At 50.7% G+C, this 22584-nt stretch overlaps 1 protein-coding gene across 1 annotated transcript in view; it reads right to left on the reverse strand.

Moving 5' to 3' along the window:
- Window positions 1-22584, reverse strand: part of RSF1 (remodeling and spacing factor 1) — a 540450-nt gene that overhangs the window by 173442 nt on the left and 344424 nt on the right. The window lies entirely within an intron of this gene.

The following is a 22584-nucleotide window of genomic DNA, read 5'->3' on the forward strand; positions in this document are numbered from 1 at the left end:
CAGATGCATACTGGTAAGTAGCATATTCAGTTCGAGGCATGTGGGCTGCTGAATTCATATCTGTGCATAGATTGCATAGCAGTTCCTCCTGTTAGCGGCGGCTGCCCGTGCCAGCTGCAGCAGTCTGAAAAAGGGTTTTGAGAACAGCCTGTCCTTCAGCTGCTTGCTGTCTAGAGTGTACATCTCCGCAGTAGTGTTTTGTAAATGTATGAGTAGTGAACCATGTGGCTGCTTTACATATCTCTTCTAACGGAATGTTCCCCAGGAGAGCCATGGATGCTCCTAACTTGCGTGTGGAGTGTGCACGTGGAGGAATAGTTAAAGTGCGTTTAGCCTTTTCATAACAGATCTGTATACATTTAACGATCCATCTGGCTATTCCTGATTTTGAAATGGGATTGCCTTTATGCTGTGGAGCGAAGGCGACGAACAGTTGATTCGTTTTCCTGAAATCTTTAGTTCTGTCTATATAATACATGAGGGCCCTTTTCACATCTAATGTGTGTAGGCATCTCTTTGCAACATTTTCTGGATTTGGGTAGAAAACCGGCAGTTCTATGGTTTGGTTCATGTGGAACTACGAAATCACCTTCGGCATAAAAGTGGGGTTTGTACGTAAAACAACTCTGTTTGGGTGATCCTGTATGAATGGCTCTTGAATGGTTAGTGCCTGGAGTTCACTAACTCTTCTGAGGGAGTTAACCCCTTCCACGCTGATGTCGAGCTGGGCTCGTCATGGTGTAGCCTCCTCGCACGCTGATGACGAGCCCAGCTCGTCACGTAAAGTGCGTTTTTTAAAAAGTCAGCGCAGGAGCGGAATTCCGCTAGCACGCATGGTGGTATTTGGCTACCAGGAAAGCCACTTTCCAGGTCAAAAATGTAATCTCACAGGAATGTAGAGGTTCAAAGGGTGACCCCATGAGTCTTGTGAGGACCAGATTGAGGTTCCAGACTGGTGAAGGTGGAAGTCTTGGAGGAATTACTCTCGAGTCCCTCAAGAAAGGCTTTAATAGCAGGTACTCTGAATAGGGATAGGCGCTGCCTGTTTTGCAGGTAGGCTGCTATTGCGGATAGATGTATGCGGATGGAACTGTAAGCCAGATTACATCTGTATAAATGGAACAGATAAATAATGTTCTGAATAGATGCATCTAGGGGGTCAATGTCATTATTGTTGCAGTATATGACAAAACCTCTTCCGTTTCGCCGCATAACATGCTCTAGTCGTGGGTCTTCTTGCCTCCTTTATGATATTCATGCAGTCTGGAGGCAAGTTGAGGTATCCAAATTCTAGGACCTCAGGAGCCAGATCGCCAGGTTGAGCTGTTGCGGATCTGGGTGCTGAATTTCGCCATGGCTCTGCGTCAAAAGTCTGGGCGTTAATCGCAGCCTTTGATGCGGTACCACGGACAGGTTTACGAGCGTGGTGTACCATGGCTGGCGTGCCCACGTTGGAGCAACTAGGATGAGTGTCATCGAGTGTTGCCGCAGCTTGCGTGCCACCAGCGGTATCAGAGGAAAAGCGTACGCAAATCTGCCTGACCAGTTCATCCATATCGCATTGCCCTGCGACTGCGGATGTGGGAACCTGGCGGCGAAGCTTTGGCATTTTGCGTTTTCCCTTGTGGCGAATAGGTCTATCTCTGGATGACCCCACTGTTGGAAGTACTGTTGGAGTACTGATGGATGTATCTCCCACTCGTGCATCTGGTGGCTGTGCCTGCTGAGCTAGTCCGCCATCTGGTTGTCCTTGACTGGGAGGTGTTCCTCCATGAGGAACATGTTCCTCTGAATGGCCCACTTCCACATGCTCTGAGCCAGGTGAGACAACTGTGGAGAGTGTATTCCTCCCTGCTTTTGTATGTAGTACATGGCAGTTATGTTGTCCGTCCGGATCAATACGACTTTGTTGCACAGATGTACTTTGAAGGCTTTCATTGCCATGAAGATTGCCATCAGCTCTAGAAGGTTGATGTGCAGCCTCCTCTGCTGTGTCGTCCATAGTCCCTGCACTGTGTAATGGAGTATATGAGCTCCCCATCCCTGGAGAGACGCGTCCGTTGTCAGTATTATCTGTGGTACAGGCTCCTGGAACGGTCGGCCCTTGCAAAGGTTTTGTGGATTCCACCAATGCAGAGAGTTGTATGCCCGACCACTCACCAACACTAGGTCTTTCCACTGTCTTTGAGCCTGGTTCCACTGACGTGCCAAGCACTCCTGAAGCGGGCGCATATGTAGTCTCGCGTGCGGGACTATGAAGATGCAGGAAGCCATCATGCCTATCAACTGCATGAACACCCTCGCCTGAAGCGAGTGTCGAGGTCTGAATTTTTGTAGCAGCAATTGCATGCTGTGTATCCTCACTGAATTTGGCTGAGCTTCGGCTGCCAGAGTGTCTATAGTCGCGCCCAGGTACTGCCGTACGTGGGCGGGTTGCAGATGTGACTTTGGGTAATTCAGTGAGAATCCCAGACCGTGAAGGAGGTGAATAGTGTGGGACACGTGGCTGGCACACTGCTGGGCTGTCCTTGCTTGAATAAGCCAGTCGTCCAGGTAAGGGTAGACATGTATGTGCTGTCTCCTCAGGTGTGCCGCCACTGTCGCCAGGCACTTGGTGAAAACTCTGGGTGCCGTAGTCACTCCGAAGGGGAGGACTTTGAATTGGTAGTGTTGACCCTGAATGGTGAACCTGAGATACTTTCTGTGGGAAGGGTGCATGGGAATGTGGAAGTATGCATCCTTGAGATCAAGGGTTGCGAGGAAATCTCCCTGACTCAAAAGCGGTGAGCATGTGAAAATGCTCCGACAGAATATATTGGTTCAGGGGTCTCAGGTCGAGTATGGGCCTGAGGGACCCGTCCTTCTTTGGAACCAGGCAGTGCTTAATTTGTAAAATATGAAGTGCAGGTGCTCAAATCTTTGTCGGAAGCCACACCCACTTTTTTCAGGCTCCACCCACTTCCTTTATTGGCTCCACCCACTTTCTTTATTAGCTCTACCACTTCCTCAACTGGCACTGCAAAAAGACAGATGAATTTCAGCAAGGGAGCCTTATTCATAGTAAGGTTTGATAGGATGTTCCCCTACTACTTCTACTTCTAGGTACATCCAGGCTGATGTCCAGCGCGCAATATTTCATCAGCCTCAAATCACACATGCAGTCTGTCTCAAAAAAACATTGTCTAGCTGCAGGCAGGTTAGACAAGCACGATGTTCTGATAATACAGCGCTCTAAATGGGATTTTACAGCCACAAGAAACTCACTAAAAGAGATATCACAGAAGTATTCCTCCTCAGTCCTGAAGCAGCACCCAGGCGGTGTAAAATGCACTGAGTGCATTTGGCTCAAGTAATAAACTGAACATCATGAGAAACCGCAGTTAAACATACCTAATGAAGAATTTGCACAAGTCATCCACAGCCCCAGCCTGTTCCTGTTCCTCCCTGAGCTGAAGATTTTCAAGATAAGAACCTCTCTCCCAGGACTGCTCTCTCCACAAGCCCAGGCTGTCCCTCCCGGCCCTGAATATTCCTGGCATAGGAGCATCTTTCCATAGCCCCAGCCTGTCGCCTCCCACAGCACTGCTGTTATCAGCACACCTGTCCACACCCCTGGGCATAGCTCCCTCTGGAAGCTGTCCCTGTTCTAGGAACCTCTCTCCACAGTCCCATGCTGCCTCTTTTGTTGAAGCTTTGTCTGCTAAGAGCCTCTCTTCTCCTTTAGACCCTCTGGGGCCCGCTGCACCCCCTCCGAGGAACCTCCTGCTCGCTGCCAGAAGTTTGAGGCAAACCTCTATGGCCAGGGCCGGTGCCAGCACTTCTTCCCTTGGCCAGCTGCCTGAGTTACCACCGGCTGGGCCACGGGGCTCAGCCTGGTAAGGGCTGGCCTCAGCCACCATGAATCTTTCAACAGGAGCCTGGGAAGTGTGAACACACACCGCTGCAGGGGGCGCGTTCTCTCAAACTACGCCACCGCTCTCTGACCCTGGAGTCTCTTACTGTCTGTGACTGTGAACTAAGACCCTCTGTGGCACCTTAGGTGCCCTCACACCTACTGTGGCTTGGGCGGTCCGGCCGGCCGGCAGGAACACACACTGGCTGGACGGACTGGCTGGCTGTACTTTCTTTGCTCAGTGAACTGGTTTTATAAGATTAGGCGGCCTGGTACACTGCTGCTGTTTGCTACCACACTCATTGCTGCCAAGGTTTCAGATTGCTATGTGTGACATTTTCGTAATTTCAGTGCAATTATGAGTGACATTTCAAGGATTATGAGGGACACTTTCTCATGAGCAAAATCAAGCAATGAAGACGAGGGAATCGTATAGATAGCAGAAATTACACCCATTTGAGTATAGCTGGTAATATTTCAGATTGCTTATGTGTGACATTTTCATACATTCAGTGGATTTATGAGTCATTCAATGACTAAATGTGTGGCACTTTCTTGCGACCAAAATCATGCAATGAAGTCAATGGAAATAAACAAATATCAGAAATCACACTCATTTGAGCAACAAGAAATTCGAACTCTGCAGCAGGTGCTTTTAAAGCGATTATTTAATTTCTAAAAATCAGCACCCTCCACCACAAACTCCGCTTCAGTTGCGGCTGAACCACATGTAACAAAGGGATCTCTGTGACAAAAGCTGCAACCCACTGAGCTATCCACATATAATACAGTTCAATACAATATGCTGGTAGACTTTCTTTGCAGTAGGCATATTAACCCTCTGGGCTACCTAATGGTTAAAGTAAAAACTGAAACTGCCACTAGCTAAAACTCTGACCTCTCTCCAACAGGAACAACATTAATCACCGGTCTGCCTCATCTCTGACATAGCAAGTCTCTCTGCACAGGGAAAATAAAGGTTGCTGCTTCATTGTGCCACTGTCAAGCAAGAATATTAAACACTTTTCACTAATAAATCATAAAAGCTGCTAGTTTAGAGAAAACTTTCACCTTCGATCGCACTGCATTTACAGCACAGAGAGAAAACATTAGTGTGCCCAATTCCAAGGCGCTATGCCGTGCTGGAGCCCCCCTCCCCATTCTAGTAACAAACCAGCCATATGTCATCAGTAGCAGATTAATAAATTAATATCTGACTTACCCGATTCTCATTATAGCTGTCGGAATAATCCACGGAGAGGAGCTGCTGGCGTGGCACCGCGGAAATATCTTGCCTGTCTCTTCTTCAGAATTAGAGAGCAAGCCATGCTATTTTGCCTCAATCTGCTGTGCCATCTGCTCTCACTATGACCCAGGTCCCAGACTCAGCACAAGTTGGGCTCTGCCTGGACAGGGCACAGCAAAAGAACATGTCGAGCCTCCTTTAACTCTGGGCAATGCAGCAGGAGATTTCCTGGGTGCCTTGGGGCCCGGCTGTCAGGCAGGAAATTCAACATCGTGCCACAGAATGCGCGCGGACCGGACATGGCTCCTCTGCAACAGTGTGTCCATGTGGGACCTGACACTACCCGGAGAACAGTAGAAGAAAGCAGGTTTGACTGCACAAGTTTAAGAGCGTGGTATTTGATGCATTTCATTAGGCACATACGAGTGTAAATCCTCTACCCTTGTTTGCCCCTGACAAAATTTCTGTAACACTTTAACAGCTTATAGCTGCAGACTCGCTCCAATCGTGCCTGAAGCAAATCAGTCAGTGAAAAATTATTATTCACACTCTGGCCTGGGCCTCGGCTCCCAACAGGTCTGGCAACATGAATGAGGCCCTGCTCACCCCAGACAGTCAGCAGTGCACCGAGGAAGTCGACTCGGACTGAGTCCCACGCCGCTTCTGCCGCACCTTCTCTTCTCCGGACATGACAGCAGCACTAACGATCCGGATAATCCCAGGCCCCCATGGTGTGTCACAAACCGTACTTCTGATGATTGATGCCTATGCCTGCCTGCAGTGCACATAGCGACAGCTTCAGGGCAGGGCAGCTAATTAAAAGAAGTGCGGTGATCACATTGAACATGCCGAGGTTGCGTGCACCGAGTACACTGACTTCCGGTAAAAAACATCAATGTAGCAGCAGATGCGAAGACCCGGCCCTGCCAATTAAGTGCTGGTGCTAAGCACCGGAAAGCACCGGCACAAATTAAGCACTGGAACCAGGAAGTACAGAGAGTACACCCCGGATCCTCGCTCCGCTAGAGGCACGAGCTCTATGGCTCCTTTTTGCAGCATACTGATGACCTCTTGCTGCAATAAGTGCAAGTGCTCTGCGGACATAGGACGGTGTCTTGGTGGAATGTTGGGTGGAGTGGTTGCAAGCTCCAGACAATACCCGTACTGTACAATATCTCTTACCCACCTGTCTGTGGTGATGGACTTCCATACAGACAGGAACTGTTGTAGTCTCCCCCCGACAGGTGTTAGATGGTCGGGGGCAGTGACAAGACGTCACTGTTTAGTATTGGCAGAGGATCTGGAGCTATTGTTTCCCCTTCCTCTGCCCTTGATGTTATTTCCTTTGTATCCACCTCTGGGAGTTTTGTTGTAGGTGGATTGCGTACCTCCCCTACCATACTGCGTTTGCTGGGTGGTTTGGCCCCTGGAGGGTCCTCTTGTATTGGAGCGACGAAAGGAACCACCCCGAAACTGCTGCGACTGGAGAGCACCCATGGATTTCGCAGTTTCCGTGTCCTTTTAAATTTTTTCTAGGGTGGCATCCAAGTCAGGGCCAAACAAGAAGTCAGTGTTAACCGGCTGATTAAGAATGGCTGTTTGTATTTCGGGCTTAAACCCGGATATCCTTAACCAAGCGTGTCGTCGTAGCATGACACTAGTGTTTGTAGCCCTAGCTGCAGTCAGCCGCGTCTAATGCACACTTGATGGAAGCGTTGGAGATAAGCTTCCCTTCTTGAACCAACAACTCAGCTCCTTCCTTGTATTGGTCTGGGAGGTGTTGTAATAATGTCTCTAAAGTGTCATAGTGTGACCTATTATATCGCGCCAGAAGCACCTGAGTATTAGCAATACGCCAGATGTTCGCAGCCTGTGCCGCCACTCTTTTGCCAGATGTTTCCAGTATCTTGGATTCCTTATTAGGTGGGGGCGCATCTCCAGTTGTCTGCGAGTTTGCCCTCTTTCTTGCATTCGCAACCACAATAGAGTCCAAAGGCAATTGTCCTTTAATATAGGTGGGGTCCACTGGCGCCGGCCTATACTTTTTTCTATCCTTGGGTTAACCACTCTAGCTCGAGTATTTTCTTTGAAAATGTCTTTGGCGAGTTTAAGAACACCCATGAGCATAGGCAGTGTTTTCACACTTCTTTCCGAAGTGGAGAATGTGTCCACAAGGAAGTCTACTTCCACAGTATCACTATGTAGGTCTACATCATGATTTAACGCAGCTCTTTCAATTAGGGAGTTGAAAGTCGTAGTATCTTCAGTCGGTGATGGTTTGACATTATACACAGTTGTATCAGGGTCATGTTGCGGGTTCCCCGAATCAGCAGGGTCTACCCATGGGTGGACTTGATCATCTTGATCAGCGTCCATAACCCCGTCATCACCGTCAAAATTGTCGTCACCGACCCCCGCATCAGAATATGTTGGGGAATAGGATTGCGGCACGTGCTCATAAGTCTGTACATGTTCTACCATTACTGGCGATGCAGGTGATCCTCTCTTCTTCTTAAGAGGAATCCTGAAAGACTCCATTGGCTTTTCCGGGACAATCTTCCTTTTGTAGATTGACAGTCTCCCAGTTTCAGAGTAGATGAACTGCCGTTCTTCTCGTCCCTCGGTTACCTTGGCGTGCGGCTGGGTCAACGGAGGCCTTTTGCCGGAGTCGGCGCTTTGTTTCGGCTCGAACATCTTCGGCCATTTAGGAGGTGGGAGACCGAATTTAATCGGCATCGACGAGGCCAACTTAGTCTTAGGAATATCCTTCGGTCCCGCCGACAAAGCCTTGTCTTTGATCCTTTGAAGCGACTCCCCGACGTGTATGGCCATGACTTGGGCCTTATGCGCCGCATGTGCCGCTTCGGCATCCGACCGTGAACCGACGGTATTCTCCTGTTCCGTCGTCGATCGAGGAGTGGAGCTCTGTCTCGAGTCGAGCTGCGCAGCGACTCTTTTCGGTGCCGATAACATCGACTCGACGGCCTTCGCGGTGGTCTTCGGTGCCCCGATACCGGAGTCAAGGGCCTTCTGGAAGCTTTCCGCATCAAAGTCCCTCATCTGTTTCGTCGACCCTGAGGGCTTCAAGGCCTTGGCGCCGACTAGAGCCAGTTGCACTTTCGGTTTCGATTTCGCCTATGCTGGCTTCGGTTTCGCTTTGCAGAGATCGACCAAAGTTGGTTTCGAAACCGATGGCTCAATTTGAATGTTCGAAGCCAGGCCTTGTCGCGGGGCTGTTGAAGATAGATCTTTGGTAAGGCCTTGTGGCGATCCCTCGACCTGAGCCGTAACGATATGTCCATCGGCCCCCGTTTCGACGGTAGAGCCTCGCTCCTCTAAGCTATCTTCCTCGGCCCCAAGGGCCTGAGCATCGACGTCTCCTACCTCGTCGACGGCTTCATCATATTCTTTGACCCCCTGATACTGCTCTTCATCGGCTTCATAGTTGGATCCCTGCTCGGATCCCTGCTCGAATGGATCATCTTGGTCCGGAACATAGACGACGTCATCGTCTCCGGTCCCGAAGATATTATCTGATTCCGGCGCAGGCCTCCTTGATTCCAAACGAGCCACGCGCCGGGTCCGAAGAGTCTTCTTCGGTCTGAACCGGGCACAGGCCATACATTGGTCTTTATCGTGGTCCGGTGACAAGCATTTATTGCACACAGGGTGGACGTCGTTGTGCGTATATTTAGCATTACAAAGCGGACACCGCTTGAAAAGGCCTCGACTCTCCATCGTCGAAGAAAACTCGATGCGAGAGGAATAAGGCCTTCCGATAGTTGATGTCCTATAGATAAAGGTCGTCGATACCGATCGAAACAATACCGACGCTCACGGAATCCTTTTGGCTTCGAGAAAAAGTTTCCTAACTTGAGCCAAGATTATAACATCCGAACCCAATGGCGGAAAAAAAACAATCTGAAGATGGAGAGGATGCCCATGCGCACTGTAGTCCAGGGGAGGAGCCACCTATCCCGTGATACTTCGAAGACTTCTCCAGGACAACAATGTGCAATCATCCGGGCCCAACACTAAGCGGCGATCTATGCAAAGATATGAATTCAGCAGCCCACATGCCTCGAACCAAAAGAAGAACACTGGTAGTCTCCAATCTCTTTCCATGGCTATGTATCTATTAAACAACTACACTTGTAGTCGGAAACTCTTAATCAGCAATGCGAGTCCGGCTCACTCGTGTAACATATATCCCTTGTTACACACAAGCGATTAAATTTAGAGGTGTATAGTGACTTACACCATGACGAGGGTCGAGCAAATATTTTATATATAAGTGTCAGGATTAGGAAGCGGGCTAGTCCGCATACCGTCGTCTTTTTTCTAATAAAGAATAATACTGGTAGTGTTTAATTTCTATCAATGGCCAAGTATCGATTAGACAACCACATTAGTGTAGTCGGACATCTTTTTAATCAGTATGCGAATCCGGATCACTCATACAACACATAGCCCTCGCGCTATATATATGCGACCAAAGTTAGGGGTGTATAGTGCCTTACATCTTGCAAATGGCCGGGTAAATATATATCGATATATATTGGAACTTCCTGCGTACAAACAGGAAGTGCAATATATCGACTCTACGTTTTACTTTGTTCAACCTAGTCATGGAACCTCTCACCACCTTGCTACAAGCATCCAATGTACACTTTCACATGTACGCCGATGACACCCAACTATATCTCAAATTACAATCCCCCAAAGACATTTTGCTCATGAACTCAACGATCAGAAGCACCCAATCCTGGCTTGCCGATAACCATCTCAAACTCAATGCTCTGAAAACAGAGTTCCTTTTGATCTCACCTCCCGCGAAGATCTCTACCACTCAAATTTGGCTTAAGCACCTAACTGCACTCAATGTCCAACCCACCATCGTGGACTCAGCAAAATCTTTAGGCATAACACTCGACACCAATCTCAACATGCAGCAACATATCAGCAAGGCAACTAAGGGAGCGAACTACCAAATCAATATCCTGAGGAAACTTAAACCCTTGATAAAGACACACAACTTGATAAAGACACGCATTTTAAACGGACATATGAAGCCAGCGTTTCTTCTCCTATACTATATGTAATCAGGAAAATACTAAAATTTGACAGCACTCAAAAGCGGATTTAGAGGTAACTAAAGAACAGTAATAATATGTACGCTGTAGAATGTCCAAATAAATAATTAAAAACATAGGATGCAGGGCTTAATTCCCGTTTTTGTGTCTACCAAATAGGAATGCCAACCTCATGTGTAAACTATAGAAACGCCAAATGCAACTAGACGTTCTCTGCCAAAACTCGCTAATAAGATGAAGCGGTAACAGGAGTGAAACGTAACAGCACCTTTGGCTTTAGAGGTATTCTTAATTATTTCACTCCACTTTTTGTATCATAGCTTAGTATGAGATCAGGTCTGAGAGAACCGGTCTAATGTCCGCCTCCATGTTGATTATTATAGGAAGAATAACTATCACAGATGTTACCATCCACACCCAATTCGATGAGATTGAACAGTTTACCGAAAGTTACCACAGTGCTGGGTAAGATCATGTCTCCCTCTTTTCAGACCCAAAGGTAGGAGGGACAAGTACCAACCATAAGTTAGGGTTTGTTAAACATAAAACCAGCATCCCTTTCCAACATGGTCCATCAAAGAGCGCAAAGAAGGGGGCTATAACTTGGTAACTCCACTTCTACTATAGGATACTACTTAGGATTTGATTAGGGACGTCTAGTATTATCCAATAGATTATAAGTTCAGGCCCTGTAAAACAGAAACTGAAGGTGAAATAAGTGGATTATCTCGCTCTTAGACACATAGGGATGCATGTATTTTAAACCATCGTTTAAGCAGATTAGAAAATAAATTGTGTTTCTCGCCAAAGCACTTTGTATCCATGTTATATGCTATTGCTTTTGATTGGTACTTACAAATACAAATAAAAGTGTATGACCAACCGCAATGTACTAGGAAGGCTCACATTGATGCAATAGGTTTGGAATTTATACCTCCAACTGTATGAGACTAGAATATTTGTAAATGTTTAGAATTACTAAGTATCAACTCTAACTCATTGTGTATCCATTTTTAGGGAGATTGTACTGACCCCCGTACTACGACAGATATCACTTGCAGTCTTGATAAAGGTGGATAGAATTTTGGGAAGCCACCGAAATGCGTCGACGCATTCTTCAGTATAATTCATGACTCGGATATCCCTGTATCGATATCCCTGTATGATACACTGTACCGTAGTGTGCATAACATTGGTGTCAGAAATTGAGTTGGAATATATACTTAGTATTGCACAAGTTCAAAGTCTTACTGTTTTCTGTCTTTATGTATCAATCTTGCTGGTCAATATTGAATGTCAGGTATTTTATTGTTATTTCTTTTAAATCTGTGTCAAGTGGTCTTTAAACCGTCCACTTTTTTAATCATTGTGTAACCAATAAATTGTGTTCTTTTTATACATGTAAATTTTGTAATTGTTTTCGCTTCCAAACTTTAATTGTGTTTACAAATTTAGCTTTGTTCAAGGGAATCTCTCTCATCTCTACCTGTCACGCAAACAGTATAGCCACTCCAGAATTTTTGCTGGAACATCAAGGTATGACACACCAGCTGTGCTCCATTATAATATATTATATCAAAATGGTTACTTACCAGTAGGAGTAGTTTTGCAGCTTGACAAGTTTTCTGAATTCACATGCTGGGTATTACTCGGACATGTTGTGGTTCGGTCTGGAATTGTTGTTTTCTTTTTTCCCTCTTTTTGAGCCTCGCCAACCACCATTTGGTCGTATGTCCGTACCCTGCATGACGTCAGACGGTTCCCCGGATGTTCCTGTGCATAGTCGCCATCTTCAGCATTTTTTTTCTGGTATGCTTTCCTCTTTGTTCCTGTATCTTACCCACCTATTAGCGTTCTCTTTCCGTTGAGGTTAGTTGTTCGCATGTGAATCCAGAAAACTCTAAGTTACCATTTCGTTTTGCAGCATGAATCCTTTTCTAGATTCACATACTGTGCATTAGATTATGTAGCGGTGTCCCGTCCCATGGGTTGGTTGGGATGAAATGATAAGTGTAAGCAAACAGGTTTTGTAGGTACTTTTTGTCCCACCTGTTATTCCTTTTGCATTTGGATGTTCACTCAATAATTGTAGGACGCTGGCGGGGGCGTGGCTTAGCCGGCTGCATAATGGCTGCACCTTGCGTGGGCTCTGCCGGCCAAGCCTAAAATCCTTCATCATCCAACAGACATCTCTCTCATCGCCACTCGGAACCCGCGCCATCGCCACTCACCTGACCTGGTGGCAAGGTTTGACACCACTTCTGCCTTCCTGGGCCGTCGCTGGGCCGTACTTCGTCGCTGCGTGTGCCCTGGGCCTGGGCTCCGCGGCGCGCACAGCAGTCCCGGCCTTCCTGGAGCCGACCACGCACTCCTGATCTGGGACCAGACATCTGCCCAATGCAGCGCCTCCTCTCTACGACCATCGGAGCCGGTAGGTGCGGCTGCTGCGAGGGCGCACCGCGGCGCAGCTGTGGGCGCGCTTGTCATACCACCCGGCCCGGCCTGTATACGCCCGGTCGCCTGTGGGAGGAGGAGGATGGCGCCTCTCCCATCGGGCCTGGAAAACCGGGCGGCGCGCTCTCCTTGCCTCCCCTGTTGCGTGCTGTTCCCCGGTGCTAACATCCAGTGGCTGCTGAATCGGCCCTACGGGCATATGGGCCTCACCTCTGCAGCGGCCTAAACCCTCCAGACATGGTGCTTCCCTACAGGCACCCCGAGCGCTGAGCACCCGCTCACCTCCACTCCGCTTGCCACCTGCTGCCGTGGTCGGTGGGCGCCGTCACCCGCCGGCCCCCCTCCTGAGCCCTAGCCGGCGAAGCATCTCTCCTGCTGCACCTGGCCGCCTCCCCTTGGTTTACGGCCGAGGAACGGTCCGCTTTGTTGCACCCCTGGTGGGTCCTGCTGCCGCTTCCACACGGGGCTTGCGGAATCTGCATAGAGCTGACCCCTGCTTCTCCTTCAGCCCCTCCTCAGGTGGGCCAAGCCATCCGAGCCCCGAATGGTGCTGTTTTTCTGGCGACCCTGCTCACTAACAACGCTATCTGCTGCAATATCGCTCTGGCCCGCCTACCTAAAGCCGGATCCTGCCGCTTCTCCCTCAGTTGGGCGGGTCAGCAGGCCGTCTGCTGCGGCCAACTGGTGTCGGACTGATTGCCTGCAGAATTCTAGCCTCTCCTACAACCGGCCTACCTGTGCCTTGGTCCCAAATGTCGTCGCAACTGCCTGCAGGGCCCGACCCTCCGTCTCTTCTCTGCTGGCCCGTCACCCTTTGGGTATTTTGATATTCTCTTCGTGCCTGTGGCCTCTCCCCTGCTGCCTGGGTGCTCCTTTCGCCGGCGACCTCCTGCCATGGGGAGAACGAACCCCAAGCAGCCCAAGATCACCTTTGATCAGCGCCGCCAGATGCGCCAGGAGGGTGCTGGCGCGGACGGAAGTGACTCTCTGGTTCCATCTGAAATGGCGCAGTCTCGAAAGAACGATCTGAAGGCCATCATGCTGGACATTAAATCCACTGTCACCACCATAGCAGCTCAGCTGGATCAATTGTTGGCCCGCCTGGACACGGTGAAGGCTCGGGTTAACTCCCACGATGCCCGACTCCTTCATGTTGAGACCAGGGTGTCTGACGCAGAAGACGCCGCTACTCAAGACCGCCAGAAACTGCTAAAGATGGACAAGATACTAGCTGTCATCCGAGATAAGAACAAAGATTTGGAAGCGCGCTCTCGTAGGAGTAACCTTTGAATTACATGAGTGCCCGAGTCTACCAACATCTCTCGCATGGAGTACTATACGGAGCAATTGGCTCGCGAGCTCTTTGGCGATGTTCTTTCATCTGTTTTTATTGTTGAGTGGGCCCACCATTCCCTCGGCTACCGCCCTGGTCCTGGATTGCCGGCCCGCCCTATCATAGCCGAAATCTTGAACTTCAGGGACTGTGATGCCATCCTTTGGGCGGCAAGGAAAAAATGGGGAAATTCGCCACCAGGGTAACTCCCTCTTGTTCTACCCTGACTACACATCGCGGTTCGGTGGGCATGCCGTGAGTTCCTACTGGCCAAACGGATCCTCCAGAAGCACGAGATCTTCTATTCACTGGCTTACCCGGCTAAAGCACAAGCTACTGCTTGTGTAAAGATATTTCTGTAAGAAACATTAGTTAGTGATAGATTCCTTACCTTAGAATATCCCCAGGCGTCAGACGGGATCCGGAAAGTTTTTCGTCAGCAGTACCCCTGCGGGTCGGAAGGTTGCGTTGTGCGGCTCCACGTTGGTCGCTGGCATTGTAAGTGCTGAGATGATGTCATGGAGACTACTTCTGTACACTACTTTCCGCGCCAGGAACGCAGAGCCATGCAAGAAACTGACCACTGGTGCCATGAAACTAAGGCCCTGAAAGGGATGACCTTAACCCTAGAAATCAGTTCGCAGAATTGGGAGGATCGGTGGGGCGGTAAGGACTCTATCACTAACTAATGTCTCTTACAGAAGTAGTAACTTTTGCATCTGAAAGAGACACAATAGTGATACATTCCTTACCTTACAATAAATAACCCAGCAATACCAAACCCGGTGGTGGGTCTGCGAAAGAGATTACACCAGAAAGTTACGGAGAACAGAACGGCCAAAGAAGTCGTCTCTACAGACTTGACTATCAAGGCAGTAATGCTTGGTAAATGTGTGCAGCGAAGCCCACATAACTGCCTGACAAATGTTCTGCATGGGAACGCCGCATCCCAAGACAGTAGTGGCTGCCGTTGCCCTGGTAGAATGGGCACGCAGCCCCACAGGAGGCTCCTTGTTAGACCTGGCACCATTGGTGTGGGTCTCCCTTCCATTTTTGCTGTTGCCTCATGTGTTTTTCTGGTGTTAGATGGCTTGAGCACTGTGCCACTGCAGTCCATTTGCCACAGTGCGAGTGCTCCCTACTGTAAATTGATGTATTGGTTAGTGGTTCCATGATTGGATATTTGGTTTACTTGTCAGACCCTAGTACAGTGCACTGAGTGTGCGCAGGGTGTGTAAATCCAAATGCTGCTAGTGGGCTTGCAGCACTGGTTGTGCCACCCACAGAAGCGTGTCTAAGGTCTGCCATTGCAGAGCCTGGGTGCAGTCTGGTACTGTCATGCTGACTGGGCAAGTTCACCCACTTGCCAGTCCCTAAACCTTCCCTTTTCTTCATATTAGTCACCCCTATGGTAGGCCCAAGGGCAGGGTGCATTGTAAGCATAAGGTAGGACAAGCCCCGATGTGTGTGGCATGTCATAATAGTGAATTACAGACATTTTCGTTTTTCACTATTGCAAGGCTACCTGTTCTCTATAGGCTGGAATGGGCTGCTGGATTGTTACATGTTTATAATCCTATCAGACTCAGAGAACATGGTAAAAATTCGAGTTTAGTATGCCTGGACTCAGAATAATAAAATACATCTTTTAGTAAAGTTAATTTTAATATTCTGTGTTTGCAAATACCACTTTTAGAAAGTAGGTATTTGCTTGCCTAACCATTTGAGCCCACCTCTGCTAGGTTATGTATTCCTTGTCTGGGTTTGTATGTGACAGGAATAGGGAATTCCAGGAAACAGGCTGGGGCAGCCCGGTGGTGAATAGGGAGATCTGCAACCAGATGGGAGGGAGGAAGTGCACCTGGTACCTGAATAGGACTGGGCCCGCCCCCCACAGTGCTGGCTCCACCCCCTGTGGTGCGTCTGATGTCTCTGCCTTGCACACTGAAAGAAGAGAAGAAAGACTGTCAACAAAGTGCTCCTGGACTGTACTTGCCTTCCACAACGCTGGCTCCACCTCCTGTGGGGCGTCTGATGTGCCTGCCCTGTGCTGTGAAAGGGAAGGAGAAGTCTGGTAAACAGAGTGCTTTAGAACTGGCTTGAACTGGGCACAGGTCCCTCTCCCCTCAGAGAACAAATGATTTTGGGGTATAAGTATTGGGACCTTGATCCCATGAAATTAGATCACTCCTGGAACTGACAATAAGAAACCTCTGCTGAGGAGAAGGAACCTGAAGGAACTGAGAAGAGACTATTCCCAAGCTGAAGTGCTGCTTGGGGGATTGGCCTGCAGTGGTTACCTGGCTGCCTAGAGAGGAGAAAGGACTTTGTGGATTTTACCTTTGCTTTCAACTTGTGCTAAAAAGATCTCCAAGGGCTTGGAAGAGAGCTTGCCCCCTGACCGAAGTCCCAGGACCAGTGGACTTCACCACCAGCCTTTGTGAATTGCTGCTGTTCCAGTGGCTACAGAGGCAGGGAGCTGTGACCGACTCTCACGACTGCCCCGGTGTCCTGTTGGCACTGCTCTGAGCAACGTCCGCCTCGATCAACACAAGGTCTGCGCTCACCGACTCGGTCTCGACACAGTCAACGAGCCGTAGCCTGCACCGCGACTGGAAGGACACCGCAACGTGTAACGCCTCGCTACACCAACTCAAACTGGTCTGACCGACCCTTCACTGCTGCTGACTTCGAGTCCTGTGATTCAAAAAAGGGGGTGACCTCACCGGAGTTGGGCACCGCCTCGCACACTTCGTGACGCACCGCCCGACTCGCACCGCTGTCTGGACTGACCGACGCCAGCTCCCGAACTCCGACTCGAACGCCGCACTGTAAAGCTGGAAGCACCGCACCGAGCAACGTCCGCCCCGAACAACGCCAGCTCTGAGCTCCCCGACGCCGTCAACGAGCCTTAGCCTGCACCGCGACGGAAGGGACACCGTGACCTGCAACGCTTTCTTTTTGTACACCGCGACGATCCCTGGAACCGGCTCGCACATCTGTGCCGGCCGCCTCAAGGAAAAGGTACTGTGTTTGAGTCTGTCGACATTTGAGTGGGCCTGGACCGCCGCGGTCCTCTGGATTTGTTAGACTTTCAGCACGCTGTAGCGGACAAGGCTACCGACTCGCACAGAGCTTTGATTTACACCGTTTTAACCAGAACTCTTATAATTTGATAGTACTGTGGATTCTTTTTGTCGTTCATTGGCATTGTGGTAACTCTATATAAAGTAGAACTTATTTTTTTTATACAAAACCTTTTGTGGGGTCCATTTGTAGTGTCACTGGGTTACTGTATGTGGTCACAAATGCTTAACTTACATCGCCTCTGAACTAGCCTTGACTGCTCGCGCCACGACGCCTAGAGGGTGAGCAGGTTTTATTTTAAGAGGGTAATTCCCTTGCCCTGACTAGAGGAGAGGGTCCCTGCTTGGCACAAGTACCTACCTGTGCCAACCAGAGACCCCCAATTCTAACACTCCTTCTTAGCCAATGAGTAACATGCTTTGATGCACAGAACGACCCACCGAGAGATGGTCCGTTTGTGCACTGCCCGACCTTTTTTTGGCGCCCACGTAGCCAACAAAGAGCTGGCCATTCACCCGGAACTGTTTCTGTGCGCTTCAGATAGAACGAGAGCGCACGTTTTGGGTCCAGATGGTGGAGCCGCTCTTCCTCTTTTGAAGGATGCGGAAAGAAGGTGGGCAAAGTAATGGTCTGCCCGATGTGGAAGGGCGTGACAACCTTTAGCAGGAAAGAATGACGGGTCCTTAAAACCACCTTGTCCGGATGAACAGAAAGGAAAGGAGGTTTAGAAGAAAGAGCCTGGAGCTCACTTCTGGGAGAGGTGATAGCTACTAGGAAAGCCGTCTTTAAAGTGAGAAGACGTAAAGGACAATCATGAAGGGGCTCAAAGGGAGCGCACATCAGATAAATCAAGACAAGATTTAAGTCCCACTGAGCCATTATGAAAGGCATGGGAGGAAACATGTGTGTAATGCCTTTGAGAAAACACTTAACAACCGGAGACTTAAAAAGAGAAGGTTGATCTGGAAGCCGTAGAAAGGCAGAGATGGCCGAAAGATAACCTTTGATAGGGCCACAGAGACTTGCTGGGCCAAGGACAGAAGGAACAGAAGGACCTCAGAAAGAGGGGCAGAAAGGGGATCCACAGCCTTTGCTGTGCACCATGCCACAAATTGTTCTACCTGCAGGCGTATACCGCCTTAGTGGAGGGATGCCTGGATGCCAGAATGACATCACAGACTTCAGGAGGAAGATCGAAAGCTGTCAACTGTTGCCGCTCAATATCCACGCATGGAGGTGGAGGCTGGAGAGGTTCGGGTGGAGGACCGTCCCCTGCTATTGCGACAATAGAACCTCCCGAAGAGGCAGTCGGATCGGGGTATCGATCGCCGTGCTGAGTAGCTCAGGATACCAGTATCTTCTTGACCAATCGGGAGCCACAAGGATGACTTGGGCCCGGTGGCGCCAAATCTTCTTCAGCACTCTGGGCAAAAGTGGTATAGGCGGAAAGGCGTACAACAGACCGCAACTTCACTCGCAACGAAAAGCGTCGCCGAGTGAGTGCCGCCTTGGAAATTCCAACAAGCAGAACTGATGACATTGCACGTTCTCTTCGGTGGCGAATAGATCTAACCAAGTCTCTCCCCACTGCTGAAAGAGACTTTGCGCCATATCCGAATTCAGACGCCATTCGTGATCCATCAAGCACCGGCAGCTAAGTTTGTCCGCCCTGGCGTTCAGAGAACCTGCCAGGTGTTGAACAACCAAGGTAATGCCTTGATGTTCCAGCCAAGTCCAGAGGCGCAAAGCCTCCTGACATAGGGTCCAGGACCCCACCCGCCCTGTTTGTTGCAATACCACATGGTGGTGGTGTTGTCCGTGAACACCCGCATTACACTTCCCCGGACAGAGGGAAGGAATGCCATCAGTGCAAGTTGGAACGCCAGAAGCTCTAAAAGGTTGATATGGAGCCGAGACTCCGCCAGAGACCAGAGGCCTCTGATCTCCGCCTCTCCCAAGTGGCCTCCCGATCCCAGGAGGGACGCATCCGTCACCACTGTGCTCCGGTTGGGGAAGGGAGAGGTATCTGCCATTGACCTAATCGCGATTAATGAGACACCGCTGCAATTGTCGTGCAGTGCCCTTCGAGATCTGGACATGATCGGACAGGTTGCCCTGATGCTGTGCCCACTGGAACTTCAGGTCCCACTGCCGAGCCCACATATGCCATCTGGCATGTTGCACCAGTAGGATGCAGGAGGCCATCAGGCCCAGGAGCCGGAGGGTCATCCTGACTGAAACTCGGGATAGAGGCTGAAAGATCGGAACCATAGCCTGAATATCCCAGACTCGCTGCTCTGGAGGGTAAACCCGACACTGTGTCGAATCCAGAACCGCTCCGATGAATGGGAGCTTCTGAGAGGGATTTAGGTATGACTTTGGCACGTTGATGGAGATCCCAGCAAATGCAGGAGGTCGGCCGTAGTCAGAAGGTGGGTGATGACTGTCTGGGGCGAGCCCGCCTTCAACAACCAGTCGTTAAGGTAGGGGAAGACTGACACCCCTGACCTGCACAGATGAGCTGCGACCACCGCCATCACTTAGGTGAATACCCGAGGGGCGCTGGTGAGGCAGAAGGGGAGCACGGCAAACTGAAAATTCTCCTGGCCTACCATGAACCGCAGATAACGCCGGTGGGCTGTCAGGACGGGGATGTGAAAATATGCGTCCAACACTACCATCCAGTCTCCAGGGTCGAGGGCAGCCAAAGACCTGTGCCACAGTCAACATCTTGAACTTCTCCTTCCGGAGGAAGCGATTGAAGTTCCTGAGGTCCAAGATGGGGCGCAGGCCCCCTTTGTCCTTCTTGGGGACCAGAAAGTAATAACAACCACGTCTTACATCTGGTCCAGGAACGAGCTCAATGGCCCCCTTGGCCAGGAGGGCTTTGACTTCCTGCTGGAGAAGCGCAAAGTGATCCCCGACATGCAGTGGAACTGAGGTGGCATGGCTGGGGGGGCAGACTCGAAGGGGAGGGAGTAACCCCTTCGGACAATTTGCAGCACCCACCAGGCGGATGCTGCTGGAGCAGAGGTAGACTGACCCGCCAGTTGGCCCCCTGTGCCGGCACAGCAGCCACCACGCCTGTGCTGATTTTGGGTCTGCGCAGGCTTCTGGCTAAACGAACGTGCAGGGGCACCCCTTCCGTGGCCACAAAAGGAACGAAAGGTAGAGGTGGCCAGGAGTGTGGTGGAGAGACCTAAGGAATTGGCTGTAGCCCGAGAGTCCTTGAAACGCTCCAGCGTACTGTCTGCCTTATCGCCAAACAGGCGAGTACCATCAAAGGGCATGTCCATGAGGGAACTCTGGACATCGCCCAAAAACCCAGTGGACCGCAGCCAGGCATGGCGACGCAGGGCCACTGTTATGGAGATCTCTCGCCCTAAAGAGTCTGCAGTGTCCTATGACCCTGCTTGCAGGCAGGTCGCTCCCCACGCTGATGCAGGGCTCTGCCTGCATGTTGCCTAATCTTGTATTTTTTCCCTGTGCCTAACTTGCTTTCTTGCCAAGACTTGTTTTTATTCCCCTGTGCCTGTACTTGCTTTCTTGCCCAGACTTGTTTTTATTCCTCTGTGCCTGTGCTTGGTTTCTTGCCCAGACTTGTTTTTATTCCCCTGTGCCTGTACTTGCTTTCTTGCCCAGACTTGTTTTGATTCCCCTGTGCCTAACTTGCTCTCTTGCCCAGACTTGTTTTTATTTCTCTGTGCCTGTACTTGTTTTCTTGCTTAAACTTGTTTTTCCTTCCTGTGCCCAGTTCTCCCGCGGCCCCCGCCCGTTTTTCCCGCCGCTTTGTCCCTACCCACCTGCAATCCCATTCGCCGCCCGCTCCCGCCTCCCAGCTGCTCCTCCCTCCCACATTCCCTCATATGGAAGCCGCTTTGTGGCTGCGCTCAGCGGGGGCGCCGCTGGCGCACCCAACGCAAGCCCGTCTGCGCCCGTCCGCGCCTGGACTGCACCAACGCCAGAACACCTGGCCCCCGCGCCCCCCACCGCACCCGACCCAGACTCAGCTACAACGCCGACTCCCTCCACCCTCTAAACACCGGCCGAGACCAACGCTGCAACCAGGCCGCCCCGAAACACAGCCACGGACCCTTCTCCTGCCGCAGCTGCAGATTCACCTGAGAGAGAACCATCAAACCACCAAGAAACAGACCCAACCACCTCCGCTGCATACTCCTCAACACCAGCTCCGCATGCAAACACACCATTGAGCTCTGGGACCTGCTCGACACCACAGGCCCGGACGTCGCCTTCCTGACCGAGACGTGGTGGAACGACTCCTCTGCACCAGACATTTCGGTAGCCATCCCAGACGGATACAAGATCACCCGCAGGGACCGTGCCAACGGCATCGGAGGAGGAATAGCCATCATCCACAAGTACACCCTCAAGGTCACCACTCACGCAGACGACTCCCTCAACACCGCCGAACACCTGCACTTCCGGATCCACACCGACCCCAACACCACCCTCAGAGGAACTCTCAAATACAGACCCCCCGGACCCCGGGCCCGCTTCAGAGACTCCATCGCCGACCTCGCCAGCACCCACGCACTCGCCTCCACTAGATCCTCCTCGGGGACCTGAACTTCCACGTCGAGAACAACAACAACGCCAACTCCTCCACACTGATAGACAACCTCGCCAACCTCGGCCTCAGACAACTCGTCACCGCGCCCACCCATGCCGCCGGCCTCACGCTGGACGCCATCTTCTCCACAAGCACCCACGTCACCTTCGACCACACAACTGAACCCCACTGGACCGACCACCGCTGCATTCACTTCACCTTCAAAAAACCAACCACGCACCATCGCACCCAACAGCTGTCTCGCCGCTGCTAGAGCAAAGTCACCGAAGATCAGCTGATCACCACCCTCTCCAAGAACCCACCCACCGACCCCACCAACCCAGACGCCGCAGCACGCAACCTCAGACAGTGGATCAACGACTGTGCCACCACACTCGCCCCACTGAAGAAACCCTCCAACAACCATGCCAGCAAGAGAGCCACCTGGTTCACCGACGAGCTCCTGGCCTCCAAGCACGCACGCCGGAAACTGGAGGAGAAATGGCTCCACGAAGGCACACCGAACAACCATGCAGCCCTCAAGGACACCACCGGCAGACACCACCACCTCATCAGATCAGCCAAGAGATCCTCCTTCAAAGACTGCCTGGATAACAACGCACACGACAGCAAAGAGCTCTTACGCATTGTAAAAAAACTCTGAAACCCCAGCGCCGACACCAACGACATCCCGCCCACACAGGAACTGTGCGACTCACTGGCCATCTTCTTCCACCACAAGATCGCCGACATCCACGAAAGCTTCAACACCACGACTGACCCGACCACGCCAGACTCCACCCCTCTCCCGAACACCAACAGCACCAACCGCCTGATCTCCTGGTCCAACATCAGCGACATCGAGACACGCAAGGTCATGAACTCCATCCACTCAGGATCACCGAC

This window comes from Lissotriton vulgaris, chromosome 8 (genome assembly GCF_964263255.1).
Source record: "Lissotriton vulgaris chromosome 8, aLisVul1.2, whole genome shotgun sequence".
NCBI lineage: Eukaryota > Metazoa > Chordata > Amphibia > Caudata > Salamandridae > Lissotriton > Lissotriton vulgaris.